The sequence below is a fragment of the Cynara cardunculus genome, unplaced genomic scaffold (assembly GCF_001531365.2).
Source record: "Cynara cardunculus var. scolymus isolate 2C unplaced genomic scaffold, CcrdV1 Un_Scaffold_3461, whole genome shotgun sequence".
Lineage (NCBI taxonomy): Eukaryota > Viridiplantae > Streptophyta > Magnoliopsida > Asterales > Asteraceae > Cynara > Cynara cardunculus.
The window spans coordinates 47,105-53,022 of record NW_020201485.1 but is presented as its reverse complement, the minus strand read 5'-3'; the positions used below and the strand labels follow the sequence as shown (position 1 = coordinate 53,022).

Sequence of the window (5,918 nt, the reverse complement as noted above, 5' to 3'; positions counted from 1 at the left end):
CTCTTGCAGCCTTGAGTCGATCCTTGATAATAAATATCTTGTCAGTAGTCTCCTGAATGACATCAGGTCTAGTTAATTGCCGATCGCCAATCTCCAACCAACTAAATGGAGATATGCACTTACGTCCATATAATGCTTCATAAGGCGCACACTGAATACTGGCATGGTAGTTGTTGTTGTATGCAAATTCGACTAATGAAAGGTGCATATCCCAGCTCCCACCAAAATCTATGGCACATGTGCGTAACATGTCTTCCAGTGTTTGGATTGTTCTTTCCGTCTGCCCATCCGTCTGAGGGTGGTATGAAGTACTTAGATCTAAATGTGTACCCAACCCTCCTTGAAGTGGTTGCCAAAATCTTGACGTAAATCGACTGTCCCTATCCGAGATGATGGAGATACGTACCCCATGCCGAGTTACGATTTCATTTATGTAAATCTGAGCCAACTTTTCTATCTTATAATCTTCTCGAATTGGTAGAAAATAAGCAGATTTCGTCAGTCTATCTATAATCACCCAGATTGTATCATGCCCTTTCCTAGTTCTGGGCAACTTGGTAATGAAATCCATTGATATTTGTTCCCACTTCCATTAGGGAATTACGAGTTGTTGAAGTAGACTAGATGGTTTTTGGTGTTCATCCTTGACCATTGCACAAGTTAAACACTTGCTTACATATAGTGCAATGTCTTTCTTCATCCCTGGCCACCAATAATGTTCCTTAAGATCCTTATACATCTTATCCGCTCCTGGGTGGACTTAGTATTTTGATCGATGGCCTTCGTCCAAAATTATGGATTTAAGATTGCCAATCTTAGGTATCCAAACCTTGTCTCGCAAGTAATACACTCCATCTGATTTAAGTTAAAACTTGGTCTCTATGCGATGTAGGGCCTCATTCTTCAAATTCTCTTTCTTTAGTGCTTCCTTTTGATCTTCGAGAATTTGTGCCTTCAGTCTGGTGTTTACAATTGCTCCCAAAGCCCTCACCCTTGTTGGTTTCATTCTTTCCTTCCTACTCAGAGCATCGGCTACCACATTTGCTTTGCCGGGATGGTACTAGATTTCATAATCGTAATCACTGAGTAGTTCAACCCATCTTCTTTGCCTCATATTTAACATCTTATGGTTGAGAATGTGCTAAAGGATTTTGTGATCAACATAGTCCACTTGGTACCATAAAGGTAGTGTCTTTATATCTTAAGTGCAAATACTACGACTCCCAATTCTAGGTCATGCGTAGTATAGTTCTTCTCGTGCACTATGAGTTTCCTTGAGGCATATGCAATGACCTTATCTTTTTGCATTAGCACACATCCTTAGCCTTGATGTAATGCATCACAATAAACCACAAAGTATTCCGAACCCTCGGGTAAGGATAAAATAGGTGCATTACATAGTCTCTGCTTAAGGGTCTCGAATGCTTTTTGTTCTTTCTCTCCCCAGACAAACTTCTTGTCCTTCTGGGTTAAAACTGTGAGTCGTTGCGCAATTTTTGAAAAATTTGCAATGAATCGTCGATAGTAGCCTGCCAAACCAAGAAATTGTCAAATCTCTGTCGGGGTTCTTGGGGCTTCCCATTTCTCAATGGCCTCAATCTTGGCAGGATCTACCTGAATCCTTTTTTTCATTAACCACGTGACCAAGAAATTGCACTTCTCGAATCCAAAATTCGCATTTGGAGAATTTTGCGTACAATTTCTAGTTCCTGAGTTGTTCTAATATCATCCTCAAGTGTTGCTCATGATCCTTCTTACTTCGTGAATAAATTAGTATGTCGTCTATGAAAACGATTACGAATTTATCCAGGTATGGTCTGCAAACTCTATTCATCAGATCCATAAAGACTGCCGGTGCATTGGTTAGCCCGAATGGCATAACCAAAAATTCGTAATATCCGTATCGGGTTCTGAATACTGTTTTGGGGGTGTTCTCTTCCCGAATTCTCACTTGATGATATCTGGATCGCAGATCAATCTTGGAAAAGTATACAGCACCTTGGAGTTGATCGAACAAATCATCGATTCTAGGAAGAGGGTATCTATTCTTGATGGTCAACTTATTAAGTTAATCAATGCACATTCGCATTGACCCATCTTTCTTTTAAACGAATAGAACTGGTGCACCCCATGGTGAGAAACTTGGTCTTATAAATCCCTTATTCAATAACTCTTGGAGTTGGCTTGACAGTTCTTGCATTTCTGATGGAGCCAATCGATATGGTGCTTTTGCCATTGGGCCAGCTCCAGGGATTAAGTCGATACCGAATTCGACTTGTCTTGGTGAGGGTAGTCCTGGTAAATCCTCGGGAAATATATCAGGAAACTCCCGAACTACAGGGAAATCATCAATATATTTCTCTTTGACCTCCTTATCAGTAACATGTGCCAAAAATGCAACATAATTCTTCCTTAAGTACTTCAGCATTTTCATGCATGATACTATCCTAATTTTCCGCTCTGACTCATCTCCTTGAATTACAATTGAGTCACTTCCTTCTTGAGGAATTCAGATAACCTTTTCCGAACAAACTATTTCAGCTCTATTTTTGGATAGCCAATTCATGCCTATAACTACATCAAAACTTCCCAACTCAATTGGAATGAGGTCTATGCTGAAATCCTTGTTGGCTAAACTTAGTGTGCAGTCCATGATTATGTCTCTAGCCTTAATTTCTTGGCCATTGGCAAATTCTATTACATAAACTTCTTCCAACCTTTGGGGCTTTAAGTTAATCCTCGGCTTAAAATCTAGTGATACAAAACTTCTATCTGCCCCTGAATCAAATAATACCGATGCAAATTCATTATTCAAGAGAAATATACCTGTAACCACATTAGGATCATGCCTAGCTTCCTTGGCTCCAATCTCAAATGCTCTGCCCCGTGCTTGACTTTCTGGGTTTCCTTGATTGGCTGGTCGGGCTTGGTTAGCATTTGTTCCTTGTTTTCTCTGTGGGCAAACATTCCTCATATGGTCTGGACTCCCACATTCGAAACATAATCGCCTTCGACAATCCTTTGCGGAGTGACCCCCTCTGTGGCATCTTTGACAAATGATGCAATTCCTCCAGTGTGGATATTTGCATTTATTGGACTTAGGCTTGCTCCCTTGGTTTATCACCTGAGTCTGCACCCCAAAATTTCCTACTACTTTCCTATTCTTGTCAAATTTTCCCCCAGATCTTCGATTCCCATGCTCCTCCATCTTTCTCTTTCCTTTGGCGAATTCTCCGGACCGAACAACATTATTTGTGAGCCTGGTGGCAATGTCTATTGCCTCCTGAAGAGTCCTTGGGTTTGCCGAGGTGATATTTCCTCGAATCTCTGGAGACAATCCCCAAATATATCTCTCGATTCACACTTCCTCGGGTGTCAACAGATGTGGCACTAGATTTGCTAACTCATGGAATCGGGCAGTATATGCAGCTATGTTTTCCCCTTTCATCTCATGGTTCCATAACTCCATCTCCAACTTTTGGAGTTCACTTCTTGGACAGTATTCGTCCTAAAGTAATTTCTTGAACTCCTCCCATGAAAGTTGGTTGGCAGATTCCCGACCCCTAGTCTGAACTAATGTGTTCCACCATGTTAGTGCCCGTCCTTGAAGTAAGCATGTAGCATATTCTACCTTGTTTGCTTCTATGCATTTACTGATATGGAGGACAGATTCCATACCCTCTATCCAAGTCAATAATCCTACAGCCCCCTCAGTTCCATGGAATTCCTTTGGGTTGCAGGATCTGAAGGATTTATAGGTGCATTCCTGGGGTGTTCTAGGCCCAGAATTAGTTGGTTGGTTAGCGTTTAGTCCTGCCGCTACTTGGCTGACAATGTTGGGGAGTGCAGCCAATAGTTGTGTTGATACGAGTCGTGCAACATCAGGGTTTTCTCTTCTTGGCGGCATTTTCTAAAGCCAAAGTCAGAAGGGAATTTCATCATCTTCATGGCAATATCAAGGATAATAACTCCCAGTTATTTAAGTGATGCATAGGATATTCATCGCATGGATAACATTCAAGCATTTATATGACCAAACAGAATAATCTTATATTCACCATGGCTATATATAAATAAGCATTTCTCACAAAAAATGTCATGCATTCATAGATGATTACAGCCACAAAAACAAGATCTTGGGTTTCTATGCAAACGAGTAGATATCCTATCACTAGCCGCTATCTCTAGAATATCATCCAACCTATCAGCATTCCTAGCATCAACATCATCATCCCACTCACCACCAAACATTTGTACAATCTTCTAATCTCCCGCCTCTCTGCATTGACGACATGTGGTTCTCATCATTCGCTGGTGGTGCATTTCTACCACTTCAGATAGGTTGTTCAAAATGTGGTGATGATATCCCAGCCGGGTCTGGTGAGTTTGAGTATCTGATGCGATTCTCCGCACCTACTCTCGTTCAGCCAGATTCATGCCCGGAGTGTAGGATGCAGGTACTCCGGTCACTACTTGAGGGATCCTGCTCCCATGCTGTGGTTGAGATGACTCCCCTCTTACTCAAGCAGAATTCTCAAAGGTCACTCGTCGAGGTAGTGGAACACTCTTCCTAGGCGTGACTCTAATCCTTGGACCATGAAAGGTTTGAGGTGGGATATCGGGTACTTGCTCCGATGGGGGCAATATGGATGCTAGTGGTAAAGCAGGTGTCTCACTGGTTGCTGTGTCCTCATGCTCATACGGGTCTACCTCCATATTGATGAATGAGCTCCTTCTGGATCGGCGAACCACATAGACAGATTCGTCTGCCGAATATTCACTAGGAGCAGATGATGCCATAGTGATCTGCAATATTAACAATCTTAATTACGAAATGTACCATCTATAAATGCTTAATGCTATAACAGAAGTTTCTAAGCAAGTCTAAGGGTGGCAATCAAGCTAGAATCTCTAGATAGAAAGTCTCTGGTTGCATTACCAGAGCCTCTAGTTCATCCTTCATACTTAGAAAAGTAATGGGTAACCCATCCATTGGTCCTCTGGTTCCACATACAGACTAAGCAAACCAATGGAATACTATTTCATCGGTCGTTGGTTCAACATCCATACTTAAAGAAATAATGGATTTCTCGTCCATCCGTCCTCTGGTTCCTCACACTTTGCATCCCAATGGATCTCTAGTCCATCGGCCTCTGGTATCTCATACTTTGCGATATAAGATCTCTAATCTATCGCCTCTTGTTCTACATGAACACTTAACAATATAAGGAATTTTCTATCCTTCGCCTCTGGTCCTTCTAACCAGAGCTTCTGGTCCATCATGGTCACAACAACATAAAAGATTTTCTACCCATCACCTCTAGTCCTTCTAAGCAGCGCTTCTGGTCCAACATGGACGCTTAACAATATAAGGGATTTTCTACCCATCGCCTCTGATCCTTCTAACCAACGCTTCTGGTCCAACACGGACGCTTAACAATATAAGGGATTTTCTGCCCATCGCCTCTGGTCCTTTTGACCAGCGCTTCTTGTCCAACATGGACGCTTAACAATATAAGGGATTTTCTACCCATCACCTCTGGTCCTTTTGACCAGCGCTTCTAGTCCATCATGGACACTTAACAATACAAGAGAGTTTCTACCCATCGCCTCTGGTCCTTCTAACCATCGCTTCTGGTTGGTCTAGGGCAATATATATTCATAATTTATGCAACACACAGAAAATCATGCTTTTCATAACAATTTCTTAACTGGAGCATATTTTTAGTACAACCGATTAAGTCCTTCCATTATATGTTAATTAAACATAGGTGATCAGGCTTTGTTTAATTGATATATAATTACGTGACCCGCTTTGTATATATATAAATATACATTTTTAAATCACTTGAAAACTATTTTGAAAATATTTGGTTATAGTTGGTGGTTTTTAAGGAAAAACCGGCGTTCTCTATAAC

The 5,918-nt window shown here is 41.3% G+C and overlaps 1 long non-coding RNA gene across 1 annotated transcript in view; it reads right to left on the bottom strand.

Moving 5' to 3' along the window:
- Positions 1-262: 262 nt before the first annotated feature.
- Positions 263-5,918, bottom strand: part of LOC112503643 — a 15,094-nt gene continuing 9,438 nt past the window's right edge. The window contains exon 3 of the long non-coding RNA XR_003068041.1: positions 263-272. This is a non-coding gene — a long non-coding RNA (uncharacterized LOC112503643). The remainder of the gene's footprint in view (positions 273-5,918) is intronic.